This window comes from Ambystoma mexicanum, chromosome 13, assembly GCF_040938575.1.
Source record: "Ambystoma mexicanum isolate Mex_15411 chromosome 13, UKY_AmexF1_1, whole genome shotgun sequence".
NCBI lineage: Eukaryota > Metazoa > Chordata > Amphibia > Caudata > Ambystomatidae > Ambystoma > Ambystoma mexicanum.
The window spans coordinates 214,869,732-214,895,399 of record NC_090938.1 but is presented as its reverse complement, the minus strand read 5'-3'; the positions used below and the strand labels follow the sequence as shown (position 1 = coordinate 214,895,399).

Genomic DNA, 25,668 nt, shown 5'->3' with positions numbered 1-25,668 from the left:
GCTGGGTCAAAACTGTCACACTTCATGCACTTGCTCTAGGAGAAACACCGTATGCTAGTTTTCTGTTTTCTGTTTAGATCATTCGGAAACTTCAAGGCCTAAGAATGATTAATGTATTCCCTTGTTCCCTTCCCCCCTTGAAGTGCTTTGAAGCACTCCAGCTGTGTATAAGCTCCGTACAAATAAACAATTACAATTACAACTTATGGTGGCAACAGTAAAGACAGACACAAGTGAATTTGCTTCAACAGTGTTTAATGGTGTGCAGGTTGGAAAATGCCTAATCTAACCTAAATCTAAAATGGGAGTAAGCTTCAACCATCAAATGAAAAATAAGGTAGTCCTTGTGGAGTCTAGTCAAAATAATAGGGCCTATACTACAAAACCTATTGCCACTCCTCATAACTAATATATAAAGAGAAATGTTCATGCAGTTACACTTACACGTTACCCCTGCGCCCACGTTTTTCCGAGAAAGAAGACAGGTTACCTCTTTCTCTGTGTTTCAATGAGTTTTTTAATTTATTTTCTGATTTCTTCAAATATAGTGCACATTTGACAGTGCCCTCTGTGATTACACGTGTTTCGACGGTACTCACGTCTTTCTCAAATCAGGGCCAATGTTGCTTGTTAGTATATATATCTTTATGTATTTGGTACAAATCTCGGGTTAAATCGCAGCCTCCGTTCTTTCGTCCCGTGTGAAACTGGAGGACTTCCTTGCCCCGATTGTCATCCAGACCATGGCCTACCCAAGTACCCAGCGCGAGAGGAATTCGACCTGCTCACTGCTGCCCCAGATGTCAAGATCCACTGTAGCCACGCCCCACATACCCAGGGAAGCTGCCCGTCAATCAAACCACATGCTGGAACCTCAGGTGGAGCTGACACCGACCATATGGATCAACTCGATTAGACAGCACCCACAAATACCGCCATCGTTAGAGATGCCATGAAGACTTAGCCAACTGACAACAACACACATGCCACCAAGCACATTGATCATACACACACTAATCCACACGAAGGACATACTCAGTGCTATGACTTAAAGGGCCACTTATACTCATACGTGCATCGTTGTTATTTTTAACATAGGCCATCTACAGCACCTCAGAAACGCAAGACGCTTGAAGAGCTTGTGTACATGCTTGCAGACGCTTCCTCACCACTAAAACCATGAAGATGTAACCCTGGATATGGACTAATCCATATGAATCTCTGTCGCCCATCGCGACCCCCATATTATGGACTATGCACCGACACCCATAAGCCAGGCCAAGGTAGGCCACAAAGCCAGAGTCCCCAGGCCGGAGCAGCTCAGACAAAGCTGCAAGGTGCTGATCACGCAGAACGAGCCCTGACGAGAGCCCACAGCCAAGGCTGCAATGTTGCAATCTACATGCCGCGCTCCCCGCGCCAAGGTTACACCTGCCACTGCTAAACGCTCCTAAGAGCCGAAATACAAATCAAATGCTCATAATTGTGCTCCAGCCATGGTCTCACAACACGTGAGCAGGCCGACCCGATAGGTTGGCAAGCCCCAAGGACCAGAGAAGCTCTGGGGTCTCACGTCTGGGATACAGACTGCAACAATGAAGAGAGAAATTGGACACCGACAGCGATGGGAAAGGCACGCACACCAGCTAATAGTCAGACATGTCCACTGTCCGCCACTGACACATAGTCATACTTTGTTGCCAGATCCAGGTACACCGCAAGCTGGGAACAGCGATGGTCCCAGGCTTGGGAGCTTGCGGGTGGCCCAATCTGAATACGAAGGGCTCACCATTGAAGCCACTATAGTTTAGCCAATCACTAATTGTCCCCTTGTAACAATTCTCTTGCAGCAACTATTAGGGACGACCCAAGCGTACCACCTGACCAATGTTCCCTTTAATTATTTTTCTCTATGTGCGGAACTGGTGGCTGTTGTGCGCACATTATTTTCCATGAGGTAAGCCACTTTGTGAGCTACTGTGAGCTACTGTGAGCTACCATGGCCGCCCAACAGCAGTTTTGACATGTGCGCCCAACATTCACTGCTAGCGTAGCTACATAACACATATAAGGGGAAGAAGTTAGCTAGCCACCTAGAAGTTTTCGACCTCTGGAAAATGTTTCAGGGGTGCGCACTAGGGGTACTAGGGATGTTCACCGTGCAGGGAGTAAAGGAGGAGAAGGTGAGCGGGGAGGGTGGGTGCAGCGTGCCCCAAGCTCCCCCCAATGCTGAGGAAAGTGAGGAAGAATCAGAAGGATCATTCCCAGTTGCAGAGGTAAAAAAAGAAGGTGAGGGAGAAACACCCATAACTAAAGAAGTAAAGAAAGAAACAGAAGAGCTGTATCCAATGAGAGAGTTGAGAGAAGCAACACGATCACAGTTAATATCAGCTGAAGGATACTCCAACCCTACATACAGCCCACCACCATACGCACCAGCAGTCAGCTACCAAAAGGGGATGGGTGCGAGGAGTGCAGCAGACACGAAAACAACACAGGTAAGCACTGGAGGCGTAAAAAAGGCACAAATAGACTTAGCAAGTATAGGACCAGATGAATGGCAGCGCAGGTGTTACTGAAGCTTCGAGGGACGTTATCAGGGGAAGATGAAGAAGTGGTAACGAAGGTAGGTAAAGAAGAGACAAAATACACACATAGAGGGTGCGAGGTAAGTACAAAGGAGGAGGGAAGAATGACACAGGAAGAAGAGGAAGTGCTGGAGGCGAATTTAGCAGAGCTGAAGGAAGCGCGGAGCGTGTTGATTAGACAGCTCGAGCAGGAAGAGCGGGAAAGAAAGGTGAAGAGGAAAGAAGGTAAGGAGGACAAGGCGGGATTAAAACAGCAAGCGGAAGAACGAAGGAAACGAGAAGAGGACCTCATAAGGGGGATTGCAGAAAGAGTGGCACGAATGGAGCAGTGGAAGGTCAGGAGGAAAGAAAAGGAACAAGAAGAAAATGACAGGGAAATAGGATTATGGAGGAAGAAGATTATATCGGAGAGCGCACGAAAGTACGAGGAAGGGAGAATTATAGAAAGCATTCTGGCAAGGGAGGGCGGAATATGGAGCAACAAGGAGGAAGAGGCAAGGGTACTAGAACAGGTAAGCGACGCAATAATGAACGAACTTTGCAGGGCAAGAGTGGAGGTAGGTGATGAAGTGAACAAGCAAAGCAACACAGCACTAAGAGAGACACGTAAGGAACATGGGGCCAAGACATACGCTTGTGGCAATAAGGAGGTAAAGATAACACCGGCACAGAGGGGCACAGAGAAGACAGGTTAGTACACAGACATAGACTTAGAGACTGTAACAGTGGGGGGAAAACACCCAACCACAAGGTTGACATTCTCAGATGGATTTTACAGTGAGGAGGAAGAGGGATCTTGCCGAGGACGGAGTGATGGAAGTGGGAAAGGCTAAGTAAATTATGCATAACACGCACAGACTGCAGGTCATCGTGGGAATGTGAGACACGAGAAGAAGAAAACACAGGGAGGGAGAACAAAAGACAACTAAAAGAAAGAACACCATGGTCACTGACACCGCCAGCACAACACACGCCATATGTTAATAGACTCAGAGACCTCCCAGTACGCAGAATGGAAGAATCAGCTACTACACACAAGAAGGGTCAAGTGGGTCACCAGAGAAGGCATAAGAGCATAGGAGGTAATAGAGTAGCACAACACATTGCCGACTTTTTTGAAGAACTTTCTTACATGGAAGAGGAGAGCGAAAACACGCACACATCTCCGCACAGACGAACGCCAGGGGAGGTAAAGGAGTACACACTAATGCCATTACTAGAGAGAGGGGGAGCAAGGCCACAATATGTCCCATTGAAACATGCAGACAAAGAAAACATTAAATGCAGGCTTTCATTGTTGAGTGGTGGGGCTGGGAAATGGATATTTGAAAAGGAAAAACAAACTGCAGGACTAAAACTAGCAGTAGGAGATGTGAAAGGGCTGTTTATTTCCATACTTGGTGATGCAGCAGATGACATTTGGAAGAGGGCAGGATTCCCAGGGGTGACTATAAGTGACACGTCACATGATGGGGTGCCATTTTCAGATTGCAGACACGCGCTACGGCAGGCACTGAGGGTGCAATATCCAGGCACTTCAGACATAGGGGAAATAACGTCACGCAAAATGCGTGAGAATGAATATCCTGTTGATTACATCCAGGAAATTCAGAAGAAGTGGCGCCAGGAAACGCGGGAACCGTGGGACAAAACACTAGCAATTTTTTGCCACATACTGATACAGGGCCTCCCAGAACAAGTACAGAGACAATTAAAGAAATTGGTGGGAATGGAAGCAAAGGCATGGGCGGAGATACAGCTGACAATAGTACACCATTGTAGGCTTTGGCAGGAAAAGATGAAACAGAAAGAGGAAGACAGAAAGGCAGAGGAGGCAAAATTGGTCCAAAACAAAAAAAATTGTCCAAATATGCCATGGAAGGTGTGCTAATAACAGGCCCTGCCCGGGTCCCTCCAGCACCAGACACTACACAACAACAAACAGCAGCACTACAGCAAGCACAAATGACGACACAGCAAATGCCACCACCTCAGCCAAACACAGCCCAACACCAATACACCACACAGATGGGGGGTGGATACACGCAAATGGGAAATGGGTACACAAACAACTACAGGGGAAGGGGTGGGCCAGTGAGAGGGAGTGGATTTGAACCAGCAGCACCACAGCAAGGAGGAAGTTTCCGTGGGCACAACCAATATGGACATCAGGGGTACCTAGATAGCTCTGGAGGATACATGTAGCAAGCACGGGAGCCGCCAACGTGCTAGACATGTGGGCTGGTAGGACACATATCACGCACGTGCAGAGCAAGACCGGCACAAGCAGGGTGGGGAGAGCAAGGGCAACAGGGTTACAATGGGGGATAGCAACTCTATCAACAACAACAGCCACAACAGGTCACAGAAACACAAACACAACAACAAGCACCACCTCAGCAGCAACTACAAACATACACGGCACAACAACCACAAGTGCAGTACCAACCAGCACAACAACAGGCACAACAGCAAGTGGCCACAACACAACAACAACACGTCCAGACACTACAACAGCTCACACAGCTACAGGACAATAAATTACTACCCGCAGACACACCAATACAACAGACACAGTTGGGGAGGGTGACAATATTGGGTCACAACCCATACACAGGGAGCGGACAGTCCCTATACCCGCAATAGGACAGCCCACAGACGTCCTTGATGTGCCCCATCCTATCGATAATTCCTAACACTGCGTAGGAACCACGCATAAAGGTGGCGATAGGTATCAAAACATTTTCTTTTCTAGTTGACACAGGGGCCACTAGGTCCTGTATTAGGGAAGGGAAGTTTAACTTGTCAGGCGAAGCCATGCACACTCAAGGATTCTCTGGGGCTCGAGGGCTGGTTCCTTTTACTGATAACATCTCCTTATATGTTGGAGAACACGACTTATCTCTGCCGTGCTATACTCAAATCAATCGCCAGTAAACATACTCGGGAGAGACATTATGAGCAGACTGAACATGACTATATCCTTCACTGACAAGGGAATTGTGTGCGACTCACCAGGCATACACATGCTCACAGCACAACACATACTTCAGGCTTACTGTGGCAAAACAGTGGCGAGGGCAGAACCAGTGGACGGGGATCTCTTCCAATATGGAACAGACATGGCAATAGCATAGCTACCAGGAATTGAGGGCAAGGTGTGGAGGAGACCAGCAGCATACCTTTTCAGACCAGAAACACCCACTAATGAGGAGGAAGGGGAAATAATATCAGTGGACATAGAGGGTATTGTGGCAACCACAGACTACATTGCCACGCCCAGGATGGGGAAGGGAAAGCATGGCGATCAGTAATAGCACTATCAGCAGGATACAGGCTAACGCAGGTATCAGATGAGGAGCTGTACCCGGATGAAGCCGGAGATGGGGCGATGGTGTTCCAGATGAGCGTCTATATCTGGTTGAGAGTGATATACAAGGAGGTAGCACAAAAAATGGCAATGGTACTAGAAGTACCCACCCCTACCCAAGTACCTTTCTATGAGGAATATTTAGCAGCTGTACCCGCCTCTCTATGGACCACTAGTCCATATGACATAGGCTGCATCGAAAGCATTGGAGGAGTACAAATAAAGCTAAAGAAAGGTGCAATGCTGTCCAGGGTGAATCAGTACCCACTATCTAAAGAAGCTGATGAAGGGATCTATGAAACAATAACTGCCTTAGTGGATAGAGGAATATTGGTACCATCAGAGTCACCATGCAACACTGCAGTGTATCCTGTGTGCAAGGCAAAGGGAGGGTCCTAGCGTTTCATGCAAGATTTGAGACCTCTCAATCACAATGTAGAGGCAGAGTACCCAATCGGCGCTAACCCAGCCACCATACTGCGAGTCACCATCCATCTTTAACAGAGTAATACAATGGATATAGGAAACATAGAGATGGAAAGCACGGTGCTGCAATATGTAGATGACATCATCATCTGCAGCACCACTGAGGAGAAGTGTAGGAGTGACTCTGTAAAGATGCTCACAGTGCTGGCTGAGAAAGGATACAAGGTTGACAAGGGAAACTGCCGTACTGTCAAGAACAAGTGCTTTATATCAGGCAGATCATTTCACAAAAGGGAAGGAACATTGCGTCACAAAGGGCACAAGCAATTACAAATACACCACAGCCGCAGACAGTAAGAGAACTGCAGCAATTCCTGGGCCTATGCAACTACTGCAGAGCATGGGTCTTTGACTACAGCTCATAAATAGGACCACTGCTCGAGGCCCTTAGAGAAACACAGAGGGGGGCGAGGAGGTTGGGATGGACAAGAGAAATGACAGAGGCATTCAATGAATTAAAACACGCCATTTCAACTGCACCGGTACTAGATACCCCCAACTATGAAGAGCAATTCTACATATTCTCACATTGTGATACTGTAGTAATGAAAGCAGTACTAACACAAAAGACAAGCATGGGACACAAACCAGTGGCATTTTACAGTGACCATATGGATCCTGTAATGATGGGTCACTTCCCATGCGAACAGAGCCTAGCTGCAGTGGCATTTGCGGTAGAAAGGTCCTCCTCAATCACCGGGATGCCCCAATACACTGTACGTGGAGCATGCCCTCTTACTGAGCACTCAAAGAGCTACAGGTACAAGATTATACTCTCCAGACCAGAGCTGAAAATAGTAAGGGGCAGTAATCTTAACCCAGCATGGTTTATAGCAGAAGAAGTGGAAAATGGAGAGCATGAACATGGCTGCACACAGGCAATTGAAATGTACTCATGTACCAGGAAAGTGGAAGAAAATGCCCTAGAGGGGGGAGAGATAATGTACATAGATGGGTCATCAACAATTGATCAAAGAGATGGGATAAGAAGGACAGGAGCAGGAGTAGTACGATTGAGGGAAGACTGGACCCACATTCCAGTAAAATGCGTCAAATTACCACAACACTATTCAGCGCCAGCAGCAGAGCTAGTAGCGCTCATTTTGTCCTTAGAAGAAAGCAATGAGAAAAGAGTAACTATATACTCTGACAGTGCATATGTTACATCAACAGTACACTCAGGATTAATAAAATGGCAAAGAAGAGGATTCAGAAGAGCAGATGGTACTTCAGTACAACATACTCTCCTACTGGCTGAACTAATTGAAGTAATTAACTACCCGGAAGAGGTAGCACTGGTGAAGTGTCAAGCACACACTAATGGTGAGGACCCAATATCAGAGGTAATGAAACAGCAGGTGAGACATGGACCCTGTACCAGTAAAACAAAAAGATAAGGGGGCGGGGTAAGACAGATGTTGATGAATGATGGGTACACACACATCCCAGAGACACAGATTATGGACCTACAAGCAGCAGCACCAATGGCAGAGAAGGAACTGTGGGTCAAAAGAGGATGCACCATGTCCCCCACAGATGCATTATGGCGACAGAATAATACAGGGAACGTTGTGATGCCCCTGGCCCTATTGAAAATAGCTCTGACCCAATTACACTGCCCTGACCCAATTACACTGCCCCACGCACACAGGGAAAGAAGTAATTGCTGCACGGATAAAAGAATCATGGTTCTGCCCCGAGCTAAACTCACATGTTGCAAATTTCATTAGCAACTGCCTCACATGCGAGCAATTCACGGCTGTCGCACGCTGCAAGTGATCAAACGTACAATACCATGGCCTGAAGGACCCTTTCTGCACCTACACATTGACTACGTTGACATGATCAATATATGTCAAGGTTACAGATACATTATTGTAGTAGTGTGCCCACTCTCAAGGTGGATCCAGGCAGGTCCATGCTCTCATGCAGATGCGTTCAGAGCAGCTAAATTCTTGGTGAGGGAGGTGTTCCCGAGGTGGGGGGTATGCGAAGTGCTGCGGTCAGACAATGGCCCCCACTTTGCCAATGAATTGTTCCAGCATGTAACTGCCCTCTTGGGAATTAAACATAAGTTTGCATGTGCGTATCACCCACAAGCAAATGACGTCTGCGAACGCCTCAACGGCCTCCTAAAAGAAGAAATAGCAAAGATCCAACAAACAACCAAAAAGAGTTGGCTGTACTGCCTCCCTTTGGCCTTGTTTGAGTTAAGAAACATACCAGGGTTGAACCACCACCTCACACCCCACGAGGTGGTGAACGGTCTTCAAATGCACCTTCCACTCACACCACCATCAAGAGCAATAACTGACTGCCACAATACAAGTACTGTTTTTGGTGAAGAAATGCATGAGCATGTCTCTTCCTTGGTTACTAGTGCTGCTTTTATCTCTCAACAGATTGTCAAGGGTTTTGACCCATGTTGAATTATTAGACGGGGTAGATGTGGCGATGAGCTGTCGCTGCCCATCATTCTATCCCAGAACAAAACTAAATCAATAGACTGGGTGGATGTGGGGATGAGCTGTCGCCGCCCATCATTCCATCCCAGAACCAGGAAAACCGTGCGGTTGTGCGCACACCAAAATGGTTGTCTAACCTGCCACCCACCAGTGCCAGCATGATGGACCGGAAGCGCCAGGGGTGAAAGGTGGTGTCAAAGGAAAAATAACAGTGTTGTTAGACCAAAAGCGCCTTAAAATCACCTTTGTTTTCCTGAATGCAAGCTCAAAGTGCCTATTTCGAACATTGCAGGATATTCAAAAATCTTACTGAACACCAGCAGACATCTGGCAGAATGAAGTGTTGTGTGAATACAAAATCTGGGAAGATGAAGAGCCCAAAACAATGTTTATAACAAAACTGGCTGAACTGTGGATGTCAGCAGCTTAATTGAAATTGGATTTAAAACCACTAAAATCGAAATGTTTAAATTAAATGAGTGACCTACTTTTGAGTGTCACATAGTTTGCAACTGTTAAATGTCATGGTTTTGAACTTAGAATCAGCATTCTAGCTGCATGTGTAAAAATTGTAAGTTTGATTTAAACTGGGAACAAACAGGACATTTAGCTGAAGCTTGACTTAAAGAAATTGAATTCTGCCTGAGAACTACCCCCGACGGGAGTGGAACTGGCTCAACAACTCTTCCCAGGCCTGGCTGCATCCTGCTGCCCACACCAAAAGGAGATCACACCTCTCTGATTGAATTAAGGGAGGGGTACCTGGGGACTGCAGGAAGTTGAACAAAGCCCTGTTCTGGACTCAGGCAAATGTTATATTGGGGGGGGGGGTCGTAAAATGGCTTCCTCTTAGGAGAAACTGGGAGGGGCAGTGCCTCTGGGAGCCACCTGAGCTGGAGGCGGGGACAGACAGAAGCTTCCCCCATGTGCTTTGGAACCTAAACCACAGCCATCTGGGCCAGAGCATAATTTTAAAAAGATGGATAATTCATAGTACGGACTTGTCAGAATTATATAAGTAATATTATTATTCTTGTGATTTTTCTGTGCACGTTTTAAGAGGTGTTAGGACCCTGTGGTGTATTCTGGGGGGTTGCTAGCGGAAAATAGGGTCTTACTCCAAATGTCTGCATGTTAAAAATCTTACACTTCATCAATTAATGTCCATACTCCTTGCGCACATTTGTGTAATTTTTGGTAAACCGACCAAAAAGCGCAAAATGTGTTATTTCTGAATCCCAGCTCGCAGGAACATGGGGCTTGATCAGAGACCTGTCTTAATTCATCTGTAATATGTACATGTAATGTCAACCACTTGTGTATCTGGGAAATATGTATTTGAATCAATTGTGGGCAAATTTACCAGGGGAGGATCCTCTGACCCATAAACAGACCTCATCATGATGACAATCCATTTCCTTCCCCCAATCATGGGAGAGGGGAGAATTGGGCCAATGACAAGTAGAGAGGGGCAGGCTCAGTTATGCCACGCACACACCCACTTTCTAAACACACAAAAGCAGACAGTGCAGGACAGGTAGGGACATTCACTTTCCACTTTCTTGCAGGACGCTTTGCCGGGAGACTCCAGACTTCAAATACATCAACCTCCAGAGACCAGAGATCCAGAGAGACCAGAGATCCAGAGAGACCAGAGATCCAGAGAGACTAGGACTGGGTGCTGGGCAGTGCTGAGAGCAGAACCAGAGACCAGACCGCTAGCAGAAGTCCAGCCAATCCTGACCCGATCCATGACGAGGCCCATTCCTGTCCAAAGATAGTGTGAGTACTCTAGGACTGTGCCAGACCAATCTCTTAGTTTAAAATAATCTAATTAAAACTATTTTAACCTATTTAGAACTACCTCATAGGAATTGTGTGTGTCATTCTGTCCTTTTTAAAGCTGAAAACTGTCACCTGTCATTTGAACGTTTTAAATTTCAAATCCGAAAAACTACCTTCACAAAATCGTCCGTATCTCCGGAACCGTTTGTGCTAGGAGCGAAATTCAACTTTTATCTTAAAGCTAAGATTCCAGGCTTTCCAATGAACCTAGAAACGACTTGCTACTTCTTAGAGGGCCTCCGTAATTATGCTCGAAACACGCGATTAAATTTGCCGCGATTTGACATTTTACACAATTTCAGCCACGTATAAAAATCAGCAGCTCCTTGCTTTCCTTTGCTAAAATTCGTTTTAACCTGCTGGTTACTCATAGAGCATTGCTAAAGTTAGCCTGCACTAATATAAACTGGATATCACCCACCGTGAACCTCTAGAGGGAATTAAAAGCATTTTTAGCACATTTCTCACTTCATTGTCATCACATTCAAAGCATTTTGGGCCTGTGTTACAACTTCTACCTGTTTTCCTCTAAGCTTGCTGGGGGGAAGTGCATTTCGTATTGCATTTTGTTGGGAGTCTTGAAGACTGTGTGCTCTCCTTCCATTTCTTACATTGCATGGGGGGGGTGAATTGTCAAGGAAAAGTGATTACATTGGGCCTCATTACGACCCTGGCGGAAAGTGACTGACCGGACCGCAACAGCGTAAATAGCGTTTCCGCCATTGCACGAAGGAGCAAAGTGCGGCCAATCACGACCCATCGGGCACGAGCATTACGCCATGGCGGAATCCGAAAGGCTGCGATGGCGGAAATGACCCCAAAACGGCCCTTACCGCCGCCGTACGCTGCACCAGGTGCAATACCGCCACCCATCTTAGCGGTCACCGTAATGAGCGGTAACCGTAACGAGCGTGCACCGCAAATTACGGCCACCGTAAATATACGGAAACGGAAGTAAAAGCATGTGGCCGGAACGGGAAACAGCACGCCGCACAACTATAAAATCCGAATCCCAACACAACCATAAAAAATCCGACCCTGACACACATCCCAACCCGTTAGCAACCCCAGCTAAAAAAATAAATATGGGAAAGGTAGCCAAGAAAGCGTGTGACCGCAAGCGGCAGGTACACTTCTCCCGAGAGGAACTGACGGTGCTCACCGAGACCCTCCAGGAAAATTCCGCCGTCGTCTTCTCCAGTCAAATGACCAGGACGGCCCTTGCCAACAAGAAGGCCATATGGGCCCTGGTGGCACAGCGCGTAAGTGCGGTGGGGACAACACCCCGCACGCCACAGCAATGTCGCAAGCGGTGGGACGACCTGCGGATCCGCGTACGCAGCATACTTTCTGCGAACAGGAACATCGCCACAGCTACCGGGGGGGGTTCAGAGTCGCCCATCAAGTTGACCCCCTGGGAGGAAATCTGCGCCTCCACCATAGGAATGGAGAGCATAGAGGGAGTCGGAGGGATGGAGAAAGGAGTGCCGACATCCGGAGAATCAGGTAGGTTGGCCAAGAGAAACAATGCGAAATCCACAAACCACGAACATGTGCAGTACCATGTGACCCCATAGTGCAATACATACTTTGCCCTGACAGCGCCCTCTAAAAGTCAGAATGAACAAACAAATCAATCAAGAAGCCATAAACAACCCCTACATGTGCAGCATGCACCCCCTAACTGCAGGCAGCCAAATGAATGCATCCTCAATCCACACGAAAATGAGACCACCTCCAAGGCCCAGTCCCAAATCAGCCACATGTACCACCCCAATGCATTTGATACGTTGCCATTCCAAATCCGACAGACCCATAACTAACGCTCGCCCCTCTTTACTCCACCACAGGGTCCGATACCAACGACGAGCTGCAGGACACCCCTACCAGCACGCCTGCAAAGAGGGCCAGGACCAACGTCCCAAGAGCCTCCACCTCAGGTGCAAGGATCAAGACACGGCAGCAGCAGGAATCAAGTGGCAGCACACTGGAGGGGACTGCAACAGGCACCCCAGCAGCCAGCAAGTCCACAACCCCAGCACCACAGGTCCCCCCAAAGAACGTATCTGATGGCACTGCCTCTGGTGGTAGCAGCACCATAGGTGACACAGCTGTCATGCCAGCATGCTCCGACACGGAAAACAGTGCTGGCGACGTAGGTACCATCCATGACCTTTCCCAATCCCCCTGCATGTTCCATCCCCTACACCATGACGAAACCACGCAGGGGCACCCTGAAGACGACGACTGGCCAACCCCCACAAGTCCTGTGCCAAGGCAACATGTGTTGAGCAGCCCCCCTGTCACACCACCGCAAATGTCCATGGCCCAGCAGAGGCAACAGTCCCTCGACCTGCTGATCGAGCAACAGCAGGAAGCGTCCACGCTACTCAAGGACCATGCAAATGAATGCGGGGGTTCCAGGGCAGCCATGGAAACATCCACCGAGACACTCAGGGCACAGATAGAGAAAAGTAGTGAGAGCCTCAGGGGAGAAATGGAGAGAAGCACCGAGAGCCTGAGAGCACAAATGGAGAAAAGCACCGAGAGCCTGAGGGGGGAACTGCATGCGACGTCCAAAGACGTTTGTGCTGAACTTGCTGCTGTGCGCCGTGTGCTCTCGGAGCTCTCACAAACCCTCAGAGACATGCATGGACGCGAGCAGGCAGAGACATCATCCGTGGCAAGTTCCGTCCAGGGCAGCCCCCAACGCAGATCTGGCAGGAACCTGCGCTCCACGGGCAGGGGTGCCCCTGATACCCGTAGAGGGGGCTTGCAATAGCGTCTACCCACGGACAGCATGCATATTTGGACACTGGTGTTGGGGGGGGAGGTAGTAGGGTGGAGTGGGTGTGTTGGGCTTCACTGGGTGGCGGGTCCATAGGGTGTATAAATCAAATCACATCAACAATACAGCACCTCATTATCATCCAATGACATGTGTGGACATTGATATTTGCGTACGAGGCCTTCATAGGCGTACAGTCCACAATGTGCCTGTACTACACACACACAGTGCCACAGGTCCCCTTTCCGTGTAATAGGCACCATGCGTGGTTGCTAGAAGCATGCATCTATGATGCTCTGTCGGATTGCACGTACATCCTGTGCCTCATGGACTCCTTGAGGTGCCTCCACATCCCCACCCTCATCACCATCATCATCTTCAGGTGCATGCAGTACAGCGTCAGGGGGCATGGGCACATTCCTACGTATGCACATGTTGTGCAGCATGACACATGCCATGACCATCTTAGAAACCTTCTCATGGCTGTACATGAGTGCCCCGCCAGACCTGCTGAGGCTGCGGAAACGAGCCTTCAGTAGGCCGAATGCCTGTTCAATGACCACACGGGTACGTGAGTGGGCATGGTTGTAGTCCTCCTCATGCTCGTTCTGTGGGTTCCGGATTGGTGTAAGGAGCCATCTCTTCAGTGGATACCCGGCATCACCTGTATGAGACGAATTAAGGGTGTCAGTGGAATGATAGTGCTAAGTAGCCCCCCCCCCCCTGCAAGGTCATTGACGCATCAAATGGGCCACGATGTCATGCATGGAATGAGACTCACCGAGTAGCCAGGATCTGTGCCCTGCGTGTCGCTCCATGTAGCGTGGTATTCTTGTGTTCCTCAGGACCATAGAATCATGGGTAGATCCTGGAAATCTGGCACAACAATGCGTAAAGATCTTGTTGGAGTCACACACCATTTGCACATTGATTGAATGAAATTGTTTCCGGTTGCGGTACTGGACCTCCATGGCATGTGGGACAACCAATTCTACATGGGTGCAGTCGATGGCACCAATGCAACCCGGGATGCCGCCAAGTGCATGGAATCCCACTTTAGCGTTGGTAATCTCCTGGTACGTGCGTGGTAGTGTGATGTGGTCGTCGGCGTGCTTCAGGAGGGCATCGTGCACTTGGAAGAGTGTCCGTGAGAACAGTGGCTGTGAAATGCCATGCAACTGTCCCACTGTGTGCTGGTAGGTGCCTGTGGCCAGGAAGTGGAGTGCAGACACCACCTTCAGTAGGGGTGGGATGGCGGTTGGGCTATCTATCATGCTCACGAGGTCAGCATGTGTCATGTCCACAATGGCGATTATGGTGTCCCGGTCCAAACGGTAGAGGGTGTGGATCTGCTCAGCAGTGAGGTTGAACGGATCGGCTCGGAGGCGTGGGATTGCGGGCCGCCTGCGTGGTGGTAGTGGCAGTGCTTGTGGGCCTTGCTGACCCTGCCTTGCCCTCCTCCTCCTCCTTCTCCTCCGTCTCCCCTGTGCGCCCGGTTGTTGTACCTGTTGTTGTTCGTCGTCTTCTTGTAGTTGTAGCACTTGCAGTGCTATCTGGTACCCCAGGCCCAACATCGCTAGTCCTGCCGGTAGCATTTTGGAGTGGGAGTGGTTGTGGGAGGGGTTTGGGTCTGCAATATATGTGCTGTCGGCCTGTATGGCCTCCACCTGTGCTGATTGAATGAATCTGTGGCAGATGCAATCCCTTCTGGCCGAGCACGTCCCGCACGTAAGGCAGAATTTGGCCGCATGGCATCTTGGGATTTGAATCATGTATCAAATCCCGATGGCAGTGTGATGTACTTTGACTGATTTTCATGCTATGCTCCCATTGTTACACATGCTATGATTGCAGCCGCTTCCATACCTGTGAAGAGTCAGTGGTATGTAGGGCTCGATCGATGGCCGACCCTCATGCAGCACAGTAACGTACTTCACCGACGGGCGTGGCGTGCCATTTGTGATTGCAGCCAGTTAGCATCATGACACACAGCCGCACTACATTGATGTAATTGTGAATGCAAGCGTTCACAGAAGCCTTTTCGACGTAATGTTGCAAGTGAGGAATTCGAAGGCCAGCATTTTGGGTTTTGAAGTAGCGGCGAGGATACGCCCACAGGTCTGGCTGGAAATGTAACGTTCTATTGTAGTATGTCCTTGGGACATGGCCCATAACGAGCAGGCAATGAATGATATGAATTGAATGGGATGCGCAACAGCGTAGTGGACGATAAGGCAGGACGTTCCCAAATCCATCTTGCCTCACAACACTACAGATCCGGCCAGGGGCACAGTGGTTTTTGCGGACTGCATTACGCACAGACGCGATGGAAGTTTCACATATTATGTGAGTGAATATTCATGCGTTTTCATTGCGGGATGAGGGAATGATGTGTGGATGCATGGACTGATGATTCCGTTTAGGGTCTGCCATGTACATGGGTTTTTTGATTCACTCCCCTTCCCCTGCGTTATGTGATGCAAGGCTGCCATAGTGGGACATACGTCTATCTGCCCTTGTCGGATCCTCCCTGTCTCGACGCGCCTTCATACACTTGTGTCTAGGCACGTTACTAATCCCATGTCATGGGTTCTATCTTGACGGACGCATGCACAGTAACCGACGTTGACAATGGTGTATTTAGCTCGATTGGTTTCGTTATGATTCGATACTGATTTAGGGGTGTGTATATTCCTTTGGAGTGGGCTAGCATGCATATGGGTGTGGATTTGGTGTGTTGAATGAAGATTGTAATGCATCATGAGTCCCGTAATGCAATCGGTTGATTTGTGTTTCTTTTGGGTGACAGGTATCTCCTGCCCTATTGCAGATGCCATCTCTACGCCACTCCTCCAGATGGTTTTTACTCTCGACTCCTGCAGCTTCGGGTGAATCAGTGGAGCACCATTTCGATCATATGGGACGATCGCCAATGGGCCACATGCCCTTACGCTGTACTGGTGGCTAGGTGCAACATTTCGGCCTTTCAGCTCGACTAGTGCCTGCCTCATGGGACGGACCTGCGGTTCTTGCCGCTTCCATGGTGCCTTTTGGAACGTTGATGTAGGCCCTGTGTGCCATGATGGTACAGGGCGTCACACAAGTGGAAGCCGGTCAATTATTGCAGATGCAGCCCTCGGTGATGATGGTTGTTTTGGTGGTATTTTGCAAATTGCTGTGGGGCCTTTGTCATTTGGATGTGCATTTAAATTGTATTCCGATATTTGTCGTGTTGCGTTGTTCTTTGCAGGTGATGTGGCGAATTTCGCTTTGTGGCGGTATGTATTGCGTGATGATCTGCATTGTGTTCCGCCTTCTGAGTTGAGTTGCGTGGTACAGTACTGGCCGCGTTTGCCTACGTAGCACAGTATGGTCACGGATAGGGGCTGCCATTGTGACTGTTTACATGATGTGCTGTTCAGGGGCGGGGGATTGGCTTTTGGCCGACTGGTGCCTGTCAGCCAGGTCGATTGGTGGAATGATGGGTTGTTCAGAATGTGGCTGGTCACAGGTGACTGTGTTTGCGTGCGTTTGTTGGAGGGGGACTGGGGTCATGTCCATTGGAATAGCTTCTGTATTGATGCCATCTGTGCCCTGCAGCTCCCATCGGCCCCTCTTGGGATGTGCCTGGCTGCTCAGTCACTCTGCCGACTTGTGTGGTACATGCTTCTGCTGATGGTTGGTTTGTTTACTGGCATGAGTACAGGGCTGGTGCAATCCCCCTCAGGATGCTGTTTTGGATGTTGCCTTGCGCTGGTGGCAAGCGATGGGGGACTACTGTTGTTTTGTGTCATGTGTTCTTGATTTTCATTTTGATGTATTGTACCTTCACATGCCTGTGCTGCGTCAGTACGGCTATGGTGACATGCCGTACATGGATGCCCACTCACGGGGCGCTTTGAGCCCCTGCATGCTTTTCTACGTTGGCATGCATGGGTGAATTGTGGATTTCACTGGTTGCATAGTGTGAGTACATTGCGCCTGCCAGGAGTTGTGCAATGAGGCCAGGGAGTGGAGTACAGGCACTCAGTGGGCCATTTACGGTTGGTTCGCGTTGCCGTATTTCTCGCCATGGCGGAATGGTACTTTACGACGTGCTTGATGGCGTTCAGTACATGTCCGCTAGGGTCAGAATTCGCGTACCGTTGCGCCATGGCGGTGATTCCGGTTTTGCAAGGCGCGCGTGCGCGTACTTGGTGCAGTTAGCGTTGCCGTTCACTGCGGTGTCGCTAATGGCATCGTACTTTACGGTGACGGGTCATGATCGCAACGAGCGGTGTTCGATGGCGGTATTGCATTTCCGCCATCATTTTTCCATTTCCGCAAGGGTCGTAATGAGGCCCATTGTCTTTTGTTGAAGCCATATCAAGTTATTTCCGTACTGCCTTTTATTCCTCATTGCTTTTCCCTTGAAACCATAAAAGTATTTTCGCTGCCTTATCCATCCTATTCGAACTCCTCATTGATTGTAAAGAAGTGTGCTAGTGTCAGATTACCCACTGTTGATCAACATTATATTCATAAGTGTGATATCAATTATTAATTTATTATAAAAGTGTGATATATATATATAGTTTAATTTTTTCAAATAAACCTTTTAAATTTGCAAAACAAGCCTACTTCTTGGCTCAGTGGGGTCAAGGGGGATTCTAAGAGAGGGGTGTTATACAAGGGTTCATCATCCAGATTATAACTTGCCATAAAAATACATAAATAAGGGCTTTCCTTGGGCATCCCAGACAAGGCACTGACTTAGTGGGATTGCTTGATTGGAGTCACTTACAGAGTGGGGGCTCGTAGCCGGGATATTCTGGATTAGATTTACCACTTGTGCAGCTTAATACAGTGTGTCAACTGACCGGATACACATATCCGGTTAGATCACCACTCTGTTTTACACTGTGAAAGCACTCCTCAAAGGAACGCTCTAAGGAAATGGTCTGTTTTGCAAAATAAAATACAAACTTCTGTAAGTCAGGAAGGAACTCAAATTCCAGAATGACGACCTTGGTAGATATGAAGATAGCTAGGGAGCACCTCTTACATAAACTGTGTGTCAGAGGTGAATGGTCTGAACAGGACCAAAATGTATGGTTGCAGGCGATCACACAACAGGTCACTAGACTGGGTCATTGAACAGGCTACCCGGATCTATGAGGTGCAGAAGCCCATAGAAAATAAAAGTAATGCGCAGAAAAACCCCAAAACCAACAGCACCCCTGCTGCTGCCAAGGTGGCGGAGGTAAAGGTTGCCCCCGTTTTAGACTTGGAGATGGGGGGGCCTAAAAACCTGCCTGCACCAAATAATTCACAGCCCAGAAGGCCCTCGGGCCAGTCACAGACAGGGAGTCGAGGAGGTAGTCCCACAAATGGGGTCCCCCGCTCCCCTGATTATGTAAGTCCCCGCTACAAGAAAAACCGACCCATCCTGGGTTATGTGTGGACTCCTCCAGCCCAAGGGGGGGGATCCAGCCAAGCACCTGACCCAGGGAACTTCCCTCCTAACTTCCTCCAGGAGGGCAGAAACTCACCAAATCCTGGACAGACTTTTTCCCCAGGTATCCACCCAATTTCCAACCCCAAAACCATCCATCCTTCTTTCCCCAATTCCCTGAGCCCAGACAACCTAATCCAAGAGAGGGGAGGCCAAGGGTGGAGGGGTACCCAAATCTTCCCAATCCGGAGTATTACCAGAGAAGGGATAGCTACCCTTCCTGGGATCAGCCATGGGGAGAAAATAGAGCACCGTATCAGCCTGAGCGGGTTTCACAACTTGAGCGCCAGGTCCAAAATATGGCACGGGATCTGGGTCACATACTGAGGGCTCAACAGAACCCTCAGATGAGCATGCCACCGCAGAATGCCCCAAACTCTGGGCCTGGTGCTCCAGAACAATGACGGGGGCAGCACCCCGATAACCCACTGGTTCCCAGGGAGGAGGCACAAAGGGAAGGGGGGTGTAAAGCCTTGGAGGAAGCTTCCTTCCCAACTTGGAAACAGCCCCTGGAAAACCAGGAACCGGAAACAAAATCTCCTATCCCTGAAAGTCTGCCACCCAAGGAGCAGAGAAGAGGTAGGAGAAACAAAGGACCCAAACAGACCCACTTTGTGGAGGAGATACAGGTCTTCCAATTTGAGGGAGAGGGATCCTCAGAGGATCCTAGGAAAAGGATCTTCTCCTTCAGAGATGGGGGAACTCCTCCCAAGGAAAAATGGGTCCCAAGAGATTCCAATCCAGACTGGGTAGGTGTGGGTATTGAGCTGTCCCCGCCCATCATCCTATCCCAGAACCAACAAAACCAAAAAACCCTGGTTCAAACCCATCCTGGTGACTGCCTCCCAAAAGGCTGGGGCGGCCCAGAACCGGAACCAGGGAAACCTAAAACCGAATCAACAGACTGGGTAGAAGTGGGGATTGAGCTGTCGCCGCCCATCATTCTACCCCAGAACCAACAATACCAAAATCCCATGGGTCAAACCCATCCTGATGACTGCCTCCAAAAAGGGGGGGCGGCCCAGAACCCACAATGGCTCTGATCTCCAGTTGCCAACTTTTTCTTTCAGATTCCCGAGACTCTCCATAGAATTTTGCCCAAATCTCTTCTCTTGCAATGTACAAAACCAGAAAATTGGCCCACCAGTTGTCCAAAAATGTGCATTATCTGTGCCCCCTTGAGGAGAAGGAGGGAAGATATTATGCCCCGGTACAAGTACAGGGGCAGGGTACAATTTCAGCGCTGGTGGACACTGGATCGCAAGCTACCCTTCTGTCCAGAAGGGCCTTTGATGAACTGAATTTAGGAAGGGGAGAGAATTATCGTATTCCTCTCACCTCTCTTCCTGGACAACTCCAGAACTTTGACGGGAAGGAAATTCCCATCGAGGGGACGGCAGATTTGGACATTAAAATTGGGCGTCACAGGTTGAAACACCCGGTCATAGTAGTGACTCCAGAGGGCACCCCTTGTTTACTAGGGAACGACCTCCTGAGAAGATTGTCACCCCTAAGAGATTGTGTAAACAAGGTCCTCCGGACCCAGACTAGCCGACCAATAAAATTAAGACAGAGTGTCAACCATGTTAGTTTAAATGGCACCTGCCACATGGTTGAACAAAAATCTGACCAAGTAGAATTTCACTTCCAGAACAACCAAATTCCAGACATGACACTAATAGCAGTAGGACAACAGACTGGTGATGGGGGGTCCTCTCTATTTCTGAAAATCAACCTTCCTTCCAGTTTAAGGTGGTATTCCACACTGGAAGGAAACACTCTGAAATTCTTTACCAATCCACAATCAGACACTCCCACTCCTATAGTCCAGAAAGATGTGAAATCAGCTCAGAGCCTGGCTGATATTCAGCAAATTAGAGATCATTTGTTCATCCCTGTTCAGTTAAATGATGGGAAGGACTCTGTTCTCGCTCGCGTGTATGTGAACAACGGTAAGAGCTTCATCAGCGAAGCCATGTTCCGCCAACTCCCAAAAGATCCAGCCATTCCCCCATTCACACTGATAGACAAATGGGAAATGGATCTGGAAACACCCAATTCGAAACATCTCCTGCCAAGCAGGTGTATGCTCAAAATCTCCATTGGCAACAAGAGCATAGTCCATAATTGTTGGGTCGTGCGAGACGTCACTGCCGCCTTTTACTTAGGCAGTGACATTCTCAATCGCTTTGCCATTAGTTTGGACCTAATAAACTTCAAAGCTTGGTCCCGATTAGCGGATAATCCCATGGGCATTGATGATCCAGAAAAAGCATTTAGGTCAGCTCAATTGCTTTCTTATGCAGTTGAAATTCAGATTAAAGAGGAAGTCACCATCCCAGAAAGGACCCGACAATTCACCCTAGAAGTGAAAGTTAAAAGAGGAAAAAAATTGAAAAACCCTGATGCTTATATTCATCTAAATGCTTCTCTCCAACAGCAAGGGTTAGGGGTAAACCCAACACCATTAGTCAACATAGAACATGACACCATTCCAATAGAGGTGGATAACAGCGACTTAAAGAGTATTACTCTAGCCGCAGGCACCATTATTGGAATGGCGGTTGATGACCGACATTTCTCCATTGATTTAGGAAATGAACTGTTAGAACAAATCCCCAAGGACTGTTTTGACAGTGACAGTGATGACAATACAACACCAGACAGGATTTTCACCCGGCATGGGGGGAACTTCCTGGTGTACACTTCTTGCCCTTATGGTAAGGAAGATGTGACTTGTGACTCCAGGAGGGATGAGGTGATTTTCCAGGTCCATGAGGGCTGCCTTTCCCACCTGAAGCCTCCGGTCCAAATCAGCACTCTGACCAGGGACTTCTCCACGCAGCTGGAGGAGGCCGCTGAGATAGCCAAACCAGAAGTCTTTCCAGGCTTCAGGCAGATGGTGGAAGAGAGAGTCAACCTAGCTGATGCCTGTGTGACTCTGGAACAGAAGCAAAAGTTGAAACAAGTTTTCTTGGATTTCCAAGATCTCTTTGCGGTAGACTCATATGACTGTGGTTGCACCGACATCCACACAACAACAATTCCCACGGACCCTAGAATGACTCCAGTGTTTGTGAAGCAATATCGTTTGCCTCTCTCATCCATGGAGTCCCCGACTGAAATAATTAAGAACCTTGAGTCCCGGGGAATAATCCGTCCAGTACACAGCACCTTCAATAATCCGGTGCTGGGAATATTGAAGCCAAACGGCCAGTGGAGACTCTGCACTGACCTTAGGGAGCTCAACAAATGGGTCCATACTTCCCGATGGCCTCTGCCCTACATTGACCAAGGGCTGGCCCAGATTCAGGGGTCACAGGTATTCACAGCAATAGACCTGACCAATGGATACTGGACCGTGCCTGTCAGTAGGGAGGACCAATACAAACTGGCTTTTACCTTTGGGGGCCAGCAGTACACATGGACCCAGACTCCCTTCGGATACCTCAACTTCGGCAATTAATTCAACATTTTCCTACATAAGGCCATGCCCGACCTGGGTGCCAGGGGTAACCTGGCTTATGTAGATGATGTCCTCATCAAAAGTTCATCTGTGGAGCAACACATAGCGGAGATCCGTTATGTTCTGACACAGTTGAGGGCCGCCGGAGCAAAACTTTCCTTTCAGAAAGCACAGTGGTGTAGAACCCTTGTTAATTTCTTAGGGCATGAGATTACTCCTCAGGGTCTCTGTCCCCAAGAAAAGAAAGTGGAAGCACTCCATAAACTGAAGGATCCCACAACTCTGCGGGAACTAAGGAGCCTCCTTGGACTGACTAATTACAGCAGAAAGTTCATTGAGGGCAACGCAGAGATCACTAGACCCCTGATTCATCTCCTGAAGGGGAGTGTCAAGTGGGAATGGGGTCCAGAACAATCCGAGGCAGTAAGACAACTCAAGAGAAGCCTCTCACAAGCGCCTTGCCTAGCTTACCCTGTCAGAAACAAGGAGTTCTTCCTGGAGACAGGGTTCTCTAATACGTGCTTGTCGGCAGTATTATACCAAAAGCATGACAAGGTCAATAAAGTAATCTCCTATGCGAGCAAAACTTTATCCTCTGTGGAGGAATAATTCAACGATTGTGAGAAGGCACTCCTGGCAACAGTGTGGGCATTGAAGAATTACCGCCCGTTTATCCAGGGGGAACACATCATAGTGGAGACTCCACACCAGCCTCTGCAATATCTTCAAAGTTACAGAATCCGGCCCGGAAATGTGAGTAATTCCCGAATTACTTCCCGGATTCTGTCAATGCAAGGCTTTCCTGTGGAGGTCAGATATGGCCAAAACAAGAAGAGTCCCCTCGCGCAAGGTCTGGCTGGCTTGCATGATTGTGCCAGGGAAAACTGTCTCAAGGACGAAAGTCTAAAAATCAAGGACAAAATGAAGGCATAGCTTAATTCCCCACACCAAGTCTTTGAAGAAGACAAGTGTGAGGGAATACCCACTGTCTATGTGGATGGATGCTCTTACCATGTTGACAACAACGGGGAGAAAGAACTGGTGGCCGGCGTAGGGAATGCATGGGTGAATGAGTCCCCAGAATCCTCCGCTGGATACAAAATTGGTCCCCAAAGTAGTCAGGTGGCAGAATTGATGGCTGTGCATCAAGCCATCCTCACTGCTGTCCAACATCAACTCCACAAACTGGTCATAATCACAGATTATGTACGGAACCGGTTCGTGGAGCACCTGGTTAATTGGAAAACCAGAGGCATGTTATGTGCTAATAACAAACCCCTGAAACATGGGAAGTTAATCCAAAATATTGGTGTTCTAGTCACATCGAAGGGGATGGCCATCTACTGGAAAAAGATCAAGGGTCATTCCAAGGTAGAGGGACCAGACAAAACTGGAAATGACTTAGCTGATCAGCTGGCCAAAACCGGGGCCATCCAAGGGGATCTAATAGAGATTGGGTCCCTGTTGGGGGAAATCCAGGTCACTGCTATCACTAGGTCCCAGACAAATGCTCAGAATGATCTTTCAATTGCGCAATGGAGTAAGGAGACCCCTGATGCTGATTTGATTACAGCTCAGAAAGTGGATCCAATAATTGGTAAGTTTTACCAACACATTGAGGACCCTGAGAACTTTCCCCTGACGGATACTGTAACGCTCACCTGATTCCCACGGAGGCGCGGGTCTTGGCAGGAAGGTGTCCGTAACACGAAACGTGATGTGCAGGATTCGGTTGGCTTCTGGGGTCGAACCTCTCCGCACTGTGTGTCGAACTCGAAGGGTGAGGTTTCTGCAGGTGAAATAATATGGGGATTAAAGGTCTGGGTTGTTGAATGTCCCTATCTCTCTCCTCCCAGCTTGTCTGTTGAACCCCCCTCCCAGGTCAACTTGCTCACCTTAGATAGGTGAATGCTGGGCTCTCCATCTGCGTCTAGTGCAGGGTGCCGTTGCCAGTTCCTTCACTGGTGAAACGTTAGCCTCTTGACTTCAGAGGATGAGTACCGGCGTTGTCTGCACGACCGGTAAGTTTCTGGACACCTTTAGTCTTTATAGTCTTTTATGCGTGGCAGTGAAGCGCCTGGAATTGAGTAAGTATGGCAAGCGCTCTTACTGTCTCTTTCTTTGTCTTTGCAGGCGATGATGCAGAAAGAAGAAATCCGGAATCCGCCACGTGCCGGTGAGTGCTGTTGTCTATGCAGGTGAAGATGCAGCGTGAAGAATCCGGAATGCACAGCGTGCCGGTAAGTAGAATAATGCTGTTTATCTTTGTGCAGATGCAGCGTGAAGAATCCGGAATGCACGGCGTGCCGGTAAGTAAAATAGTGCTGTTTGTCTTTGCAGGCGAAGGTGCAGCGTGAGACACGGCCGCTGCCGATGGATCAGGTAAGCAAACACTGTGTGTGAAAGTTCGTTCTGCTAACCTGTTGTTTCTGATCTTTTGCAGGTGCTGATGTTGCTCGGGTACCGGAATGGTGAGTATAATTCTTGCAGGTTCAGGATCTAAAGAAGAAAAGCTGGAGCAGACTCGGTGAGCGTTCTGCTGCTGATGCAGAATAACGCGAAGCACGTTTCATCAATCGGGTGTGGTTTAAATAGCCTTGGAGTGATGAGGCGTCTCCTTCCACGGCCCCGCCTAGGTAAGAAAAGAGTTCCTGCTTCCAGAAGAGTTCCAGTGGAGTGGTGCTGCCCCACCCAGGTAAGAAAAGTAGTCCCAGTTCACCGAGGACTTTTAAGAGTCTGGTAAGTCAGCAGCATGGTCTGCCGCAGGTAAGTCCACCCAAGCATCTTCACACCAATGATGAGCCCGGCGCTTCCAGTGCCGGGACCGAGGCTTCTGATGAGCCTGGTGCCACCGGCGCCAGGACAAGGTCCAAAAGGTCCCTGTGGGGACCGGCTGGTGCCTAGGATCAGGGTTAGGGGCCTGCTTCCAAGGACGTTGGGCTGATCCTGGCTCCTTGGAAGCAGTGATCATGACAGATACTGATTATTGATATAAGAGAGTTGATGAAATATCCAAAGATGTTCCAAATCCAAGACGGTTTGTTGGTAAGGAAATCCCAAGCTGGCCATGATCAGTGGGTGGTCCCTACCTCATGCCGAAGCCTGATGTTAAGTCACGTCCATGATGCGGCCACCGCCGGTCATAGGGGGTTTCACACAACACTGG

At 48.8% G+C, this 25,668-nt stretch overlaps 1 protein-coding gene across 3 annotated transcripts in view; it reads left to right on the top strand.

Annotated features, from left to right (window-relative positions):
• The window catches only part of LOC138521104 (uncharacterized), a 211,430-nt gene that overhangs the window by 29,919 nt on the left and 155,843 nt on the right, over positions 1–25,668 (top strand). The window contains exon 2 of one of the 3 annotated variants that reach the window (XR_011282938.1): positions 10,478–10,691. The exons of the other annotated variants lie outside the window; for them this stretch is intronic. The gene's annotated coding sequence lies outside the window, so the exon portion shown is untranslated. The remainder of the gene's footprint in view (positions 1–10,477; positions 10,692–25,668) is intronic. 3 annotated transcript variants of the gene reach the window in all.